General features: G+C 36.6%; 1 protein-coding gene across 6 annotated transcripts in view; it reads left to right on the top strand.

Moving 5' to 3' along the window:
• The first annotated feature begins 404 nt into the window (after positions 1 to 404).
• klhl13 (kelch-like family member 13) overlaps positions 405 to 8,124 on the top strand; it is a 55,718-nt gene continuing 47,998 nt past the window's right edge. Inside the window, exon 1 of one of the 6 annotated variants that reach the window (XM_058775827.1) lies at positions 405 to 529. The gene's annotated coding sequence lies outside the window, so the exon portion shown is untranslated. Of the gene's footprint in view, positions 530 to 705; positions 829 to 8,124 lie in introns of those variants that run through there. The other 5 variants (XM_058775830.1, XM_058775832.1, XM_058775828.1 and 2 more) reach the window with 5 other exon arrangements.

Here is an 8,124-nt window from a genome sequence, read left to right as displayed (position 1 = left end):
ACAACATTCTCAATTATTAAAATATATTACCGTTCACAGTTCTTTTCAGTTATCAAAATTTGGACAAATCTCACTTAACTACAGTCTACAGCTGACGAATTTGCTATAAAGTTGCCTTAATTGTAACATTATCTCATTTTGAATTGCTAATACCAGGTGAGTGATTATAATATTTTTATAGATCCCACAGTCCAGCTGTAGTGCGATCTACTAATCAATGTATATTAGTAAACAATACAGTGATGTCATGCCGAACAGTGCATACAGTACCGTCCAATTACATCCCGACTGTGGAAGAATCAACCAATCACTGCGCGTAGCCCTGCGCCATGAACTTCTTTTGGTAACGGAAGTTTTTAGTGTCAAGAATTGATTGACACAAACGTAGACCAATCAGCAAGGCGTACGGCACGTATTCCCTTGAGGCCACAGCCAATGAAAAACAAGAGAGGAGGGGCTTTGAGAGGTCCATGAGTAGAGTGGATTTGGGGGTTTAAGAAGAAAACAAGGGTAAATTCCAGAGGTTGTGGTAAGTCGAAACGGCTTTTAAAAGTTTATTTGTTTATTATTCTGTCTGGCAAACTGACATATCAGTGGCTTATACGTAAAGATACACATCATTCAATACGAAAAGTAGCTTGTTGTCAACTGAAGCTAACGTTAAATGTAGCAGCAGAAGCAAAGCTGCGAATGGGGAGCCATGCTTTATTCATAAGAGCTGAGCTGAGCTTTCAAGAACGGACAAAACCAGAAGCCAGGCTACATTCACAGCTCCGGTTCTGCCGCTAGACTGGTGTCAGTGAGGGCGTGAGGCGGGTTCTGTGTGTGGTTAGTGTGTTGGTTCCCACATAAACATGAGCAGACATGTCGCCAAGAGTCTCTTCCACAACCCTAACTCTGTGTCAGAACTAGCGACGAGTACTACAAACACATCGCACCGATCAAACGAAGTGCTGCTAACAAATAGATGCCTTGTTTCTGTTAATTTAGGGTCACTATGATTATCTACTAGTTGTTTCAGCTCGACCCCTGCTGTTCTGTTGGTGACCGGAGCTGTTTTCCTTTTGTTTGGCCTCACTTTCTAACACGCATTTCAACTTTCTTTGTGCTGTTGTTATAAATTAATTCGGTAAAAGAAAAAGGTTTTATTTAAATAGGACCTGTTTGATTCAGTATGTTAAAAGTTACTCAGTTTTATATATTGTCGGTGTCTGCATCAGATTAAAGTCAATATATCAACCAAACTGAGTAATTAAGGACAATTTAACCAAAGAACTCTTGCTTAGTTGTTGAACGTGTTATCAAACAGCGTTTGATGAATTCTGAATTAATTTTCGTAGCTCCAGATACTCAGCAGCTACTTGCTCCGGCTGTCAGAGTGTGACAAAAGTTGAGCTCAATTATTAAGAGCGTGATTCAGAACAGCTGGGGGCTGTAAGGGCCACCATGTGCTCATATGCCATGACAACAGTAACATAACACTAATAGCTAAAAACAAGTCCTTCTACCAGGGGCCTCTGGCTGAAACCTTAATTTAGCTTATGTTCTGTGTTGCATATTGTCCTGGCAATGTCATTTGTTGCTTTTATTTTTTGATAAGGAAGCACATGGTTTGATGTCACTTCAAGGCACTTATGAATTTTTTTTTTTTTTTCTAAAGTCATTCAATGGAGTGTATTGTTTATATTTGCCTCAGATGTGAACATATAGCTAGTAACAGAACTATGAATACTCCTTTATGGGTCCTGTGACTACAGTTCCACTGCTTAATGGGGGGAGAGGCACGGTTGTTAAGATAGAGTTACACCACAAATTCCCTGATATAATTTCTATTTTTATTTATTATTTCTATTTTGATTTATTTGACCTCTAATTTTGAGTCATGCTGCCTTTTTATTACTGAAAAATATGATACTTAGATGTCTGTTTTTATCATACACCAAAAAGATTATAATTAAGTCTTTTTTATAAGCTGTACTTTACATATTCAAACACTTCATCGTGTGTTTGTGGAAATGGGAGACTTCTCTTATTGGGATCCTGAAAGAGAGGAGAAAAAATTGTAATGGTTGTGAAAAGGTTCTGTTTTTATGAAGTGTGTAGTCCAACCTGAAATTTCTTAAGATGAGACTGATATGTGGTGGGCTGTGGTTTAGCTTGCATAGTGTAGTAATGTGTCAGAAACACACATTTTGCTGACGCACACACTTTACGAGATGATTCAACACACTTTTCTCCCGTTTTAATAGTTGTGTGACCTATTCAAGGTTTTATGCTCCATTTATGGAGACCGTTCAGTCATGTGAAGCTTTGTCAATGGCTAAAATGACAGCTTTGTATGCACTGGTATAGATTTTACATATTGAATTTGACAGAGGTTATAAGGGGTCTGATGCCGTCATTGCCGTGTTTAATCCAGCATTGATTTCCAGCCTCACATTCAGTTCTGAGTGATGGCATGAACAATGCAGTATCACATTACAGATGAAGAATAGCTTCTAATTTAGAGGAAGGGAAGTTGGTCTAGGTAGCCATAATAAAATCCACAGCAGGGTAGTTATAGTGATTAAACCCCTTTCACACAGTGCGTTGTTTCCGGAAAATTGCAGAGTGCCTTCTGTGTGAACACAAACACGACCCGGGATTAATCCTGGGAACGATCCCGGTTTGGAGAACTAGTAACATTGCCGGGATCAGTCCTGGGCCAGAACGAGCGCTGTGAACAAGCCAGGACCAATGCCATCAAGGGTGTGTCGGAGTGATGATGCACGTTATCGTGTGACTCTTTTACTGGGAGTTCTGAAGGCAGATCAACGTTCACGACGAAAAATATGTGTAAACTAGAAAGAAGCAGAGATCATGGAGCTCCTCACTATCCGCGCTGAAGCTGAAATTGTTTGTAGGTTTAGTGGAATGTTACGCGTCGTTATACGTCACGTCCAAATGTCACGTGTCCTCATGGGATGTGTGTGAACGCACACACAGATACCGGAAAATCACTGGCAGTGTGAATGAACCAAAATCAAACGATTCCACGACAAATCACGGGACACATTTTCCAGAATTGCTGTGTGAAAGAGGCTTTAGTTAACTAAAATGAAAACTAAAACCATTAAAATTACTTGAAATAAACATTAACTGAAATAAAATAAAAAATAAAAATTTATAAGAAATTTTATTTTCACTACTTGCCAGGGCAACATTTTTCACTTTATTTTAGTTTAAGTGCTAAATAACTATATAGGCATGCTTAAAAACAGAAATTACCTGCAGACTTTTAGAAATTTTTTAGAAAAGATTGGTTAAATAAATACAACAGAGAGTGACTGTGGAATTAATTGACATTGAAGGTTCTTTTTTGTCCAGTTCTGAAAGCACGACTGACAGTTTTAATAGCACATTAAAGTGTGTGTGACAGAATGAAACTATTAGTTCTTTGAAAGTCTATAATGAGACGTACTAAACCCGAACATCTCGGTGAGGTTCGGGATGTTTAGCACAGCTTATCTTTGACCTCTGTCTGTTGCTAAGACACAGTGGTTGCCACGGCAATGAGGAAGAATTGTACAAGCCATTGAAGTGCAGAAATTCTTTCCATGGTGTGACGCTTTCAAAAGTGCTCATCCTTACAGCCTGGACAGTCTTCTTCATGGAATCAGGAACACAAACATGAATTGAACAAATGTTACCAGTGTGCAAAGAAAGAAGGAAGAAGTGGTTTTGCTGCTTTTTTCATGTATAAGTGTTTATTTTTCAAACTCCAGACTCTTGAGGTTTGTAGTGTGACATGGGCAGTGTTGGGGAGTAACTAGTTACATGTAATGGAATTACGTAATTTAAGTACAAAATAAATAAATAGTTAGTTACTGAGAAAAAATGTGTAATTAAATTACAGTTACTTATGAAATTGTTAACAATTACAAAGGGGGTTACATCTGAATTTTTCAAACACACACACCCACATGTACAGACTTAAATTGATTTCTTTCCCAAATTGCATTGACTTCTCTAAAATATGAGACAGCAATGTTTCAGGACTTTAGGACACAGAACAGGACACATGCTTATTTGATAACTGTTTTATTTCCTTTTTAGGTTTATGTATGCTTAATTTTTTAAAGATGTTTTTCCCAAAGCATTATTAGATGCCAGTTTCCTATATAGCTATGCAAAGATTATGATTTCAAAAACAATCTTGTTATGGTTTTATGTGAATTTAACCACAGAACGATCTCAAAGTAAAAAGAGGTGCTAAAGTCTCATTTTGTGGTGGCTGAACTTTAAATTAAATTATTATAATTCTGACAGTAATCAGTGTTGAGTACTACTGTAAGGTTAACCATGCCTGCTTTAAATGTTCCAAAATTATTAACAGTTGAAAACATTCTTTAGAAATGTAGAAAAGTAATCAAATATAATCAGTTACATTACTTAGTAAAGTAATTGAAATAGTTACACTACTTATTACATTTTAAATAGGTTACAGATTACAAGTTACCCTATTACATTTCCAAAGTAACCTTCCCAGCACTGGACATGGGGAAAATGTTTCTTTACCCATCTGTGAGCTGTGTTGTGTAGATTTCTAGGTAGGCTACAAGATGTTGTTTGTATTTTTTAAAAAGGTGCTGTATGTTCAGAAAGTGTATGTAATTGGTTTCAGCTTCTCAACTCTAGTTGTTCATTTTCTGTGATTGACATGGAGAAACACAGCAAAGATGAGCCCATGTTAGATGCTCTTCTGCAGCCTTTAGTCTGATAACACATTATTCTTGCAGTGGTTGGCTTGTTGATCTTTGAGCTGCACCCTCTTGTAGAATGAAGCTGTTAAACACTCCAGCTGGTCATTGAGATGGTCACAGCTGTCACGAGAGTGTCTGCACAGAGGTGCAATTCAGTGTCTGCTCCTCAGCTTTGTTTCCTTATCTGTGAGAGAGAACTGTGTATAGTGGCAGATGATGAGGTATATCCTGTGATGATTTTCTTTTCTGTCTCCTGATCAGACAGGAGAGAGGAAGGGGATGGGGGGGGGGGGTGCAGACAACGCCCAAAATATGAGCAGCTAAATATTAATAGAAATGCCATATGCTGTACTGCTTGCAAATACTCAGAGACAGTGGCAGTAATGGGAACAGCTGTAATGTAAAAATTAGATTTTAACTTTGAGATTTGCTAAAGATTGCATTTAACAGTGTTATTAAATTATTAGTATTTTATGGTTTCACTTTAAAGGGTAAGTTCTCCCAAAAATGAAAATTCTGTCATTTAATTACGCACCCTCATGTCGTTCCAAACCCGTAAGACCTTCGTTCATCTTCAGAACACAAATTAAGATATTTTGATATTTAAGTGAGGAATGCACACACAGGTGTCGTGGTATTGTCATGAACACGGTTGAATTTTGAAATGGAAGAGAAGAAATTGTTGAATGAAGTCATTATTTTTGTTTTCTTTGCACACAAAATGTATTCTCATAGCTTCATAAAATTTAAGGTTGAACCACTGATGTCACATGGACTATTTTATTGATGTCCTTAATACCTTTCTGGGCCTTGAACTTTTCAGTTGCATTGCTGTTTATGCAGGGTCAGAAACCTCTCGGATTTCATCCAAAATATCTTCATTTTTGTTCCAAAGATGATTGACTGTCTTATGGGTTTGGTACGACATGAGAGTGAGTAATTAATCACAGAATTTTCATTTTTGGGTGAACTATCCCTTTAAGTGAGCAGAAGATGATGCCAAAAGTATCCTATCCGTAAAAGAGGAACTGAGCATAAACAATTAAATCCTCATAAATCTCTAATATTAGCTGATATATTGGGCATCTCTAAGAAAAATTTTGGGTCATATGGAAGGGTTTGTGCCATATGAAAATAGCCAATAGGCATTAATTGCATTACAGCCATGAGCATGATTGCTGCTTGCTTTCCGGCTGGTTGCAGGGGAAGGATATTTCTCATTTTGAATGTACAAAAATCTGTGTAATGTAGGATGACTCATCAATATTTTTGTCCCAACTATAAATAATAAATGCTTATAATAAATGATTATAGCAGCAGCTAAAAGTGAAATTTGTTAGCAGTATTAACATACACTATATACGTTTAAAAGCAGGGGTCAGTAATATTTTCTTTTGAAGGAAATATTACTTTTAATTCAGCAAGATTGCATTAAATTGATCAAAAGTGACAGTAAAGATTTTGGTCATTTCAGACTTTCTATGCATGAAAGAATACGGTGACACTTTACAATAAGATTCATTAGTTAACTACATTAGTTAACATGAAATAATAATAATCTGCACTTATACAGTGTTTATTAATCTTTGTTAATGTTAATTTCAACATTTACTAATACATTATTAAAATCTTGTTAACATTAGTTAATGCACTGTGAACTAACAATGAACATCTGTATTTTTATTAACTAATGTTAGCGAAGATTAGTAAATACAGTAACAAATGTATTGCTCATGGTTAGTTCATGTTAGTTAATACATTAACTAATGTTTAACTAATGAACCTTATTGTAAAGTGTTACCAAGAATACTAATAAAACTGATTTTAACAGTGATGATAAGAAATGTTTCTTGGGCACCAACTCATGATGTGTCATTTCTGAAAGATCATGTGACACAGAAGACTGGAGTAATGGATGCTGAACATTCAGCTTCGCCATAACAGGAATAAATTACATTTGAAATATATAAAGATGAGATAGAAAATGTTTGTTTTGAAATGTAATAATATTTCACAGAATTACTGTTATTACAATCTGCTTAACCCTCTGGTTGTGTTCGGATTCCTGTCACACTTGTGGAGTTCCCGGTCAAAAATGACCGTACTCCAAATAATTGCTTAAAAATCTCATTATGCTATAAATGCTTTTATTTTGTACAAAATTGCAAAATGTCACACTTGTGGTGTTCCCGGTCAAAAATGACCGGACTCCAAACAATTGCTTATAAATCTCTCATTATGCTATATTATCACCAAATATTGGATTCAATCTTTTTGTCCACTTTTTTTTTCTTTCATTTAGGCTTGGTTTTATGTTTCTATTTGCATCTGATTAATGGTAGGCCTCATTTATCCGAAAGTAGGCACCTCAGTGAAAAAAGCATTTTTTATGAATAATTTTCACAATATGAGATAAGAAAATTATGAGAATTGGCACTGTTTCTCACACTAGTGTGCTTTAATGTGTAATCAGGAAGTTTGCTTTTAAATGCTTTAATTTTGTACAAAATTGTACAAAGTCACTAGGGCTGGTCCAAATATAATTTTTTGAGCTTCGAAGCTTCGGTAGTAATCAACACCGAATATTCGAAGCTTCGGAGGGAGGGGCTGAACATATTCTTCTCTCTAATAAAGGCAGGAATCTCTGTGACTCTGTGTGTCTGTTTGCATTTTTATTATGTCCAGAACCGTTCATCCAATCGACTTGTGTGGCGGGTGTGTTGCTGCGGACCCAAGAGAGTGCAGTGTCGCATTTTGGTGCAATATGGACACGCGACACGTTCAGAATTAATAAAATTTTAATAAACTACAGAACAGTGCGAGCCGGAAGCGGCCTTATATGCTTCTAGAACGGTCACTGCATTAGTGATACAAAACACACAGGTCTGTTTAAATTACTGATTAACATGGCGGATAAAAGCAGCTCGTTTTTTTACACCAAAAATATACTATAGGCGTACTACTTACAGAACTCAGGTGATTTTTCAAACTTGATGTGCTGTTGTGGTAGGCCAGTTTCAAATCGTATATTTGGCACACACTGCCTTTGTCTTGTCCTCACTCAATTTAAAGTGCTCCCACACAGCTGAGGTCTTCGGCATTTTTGTCTTCTCTTCCAGATGAACTGGTTCATGACGTTCACTCATGGGCTATTCATATTCAAGCGCGAATGAGAACGTTTCGTTGGGGATGCCAGGTGTTAGTGAAAAAAAAAATTGAAAATCGAATGCCAACCTACCGAACGAATATTCTGGTCCAGCCCTAAAAGTTACACTTGTCAAAAATGGCCGGCCATTGAAAGTGAATGGGGAACAATGAAAGTAAGAGAAACAACTAGTGTTCAGGAGCATGTTGTGCTTGCAAACATAAAGGCCTTGGACCT

This window comes from Onychostoma macrolepis, chromosome 05 (genome assembly GCF_012432095.1).
Source record: "Onychostoma macrolepis isolate SWU-2019 chromosome 05, ASM1243209v1, whole genome shotgun sequence".
Lineage (NCBI taxonomy): Eukaryota > Metazoa > Chordata > Actinopteri > Cypriniformes > Cyprinidae > Onychostoma > Onychostoma macrolepis.
Note: the sequence above shows the minus strand (reverse complement) of the source record. Positions and strands in the feature narration are given on the sequence as shown.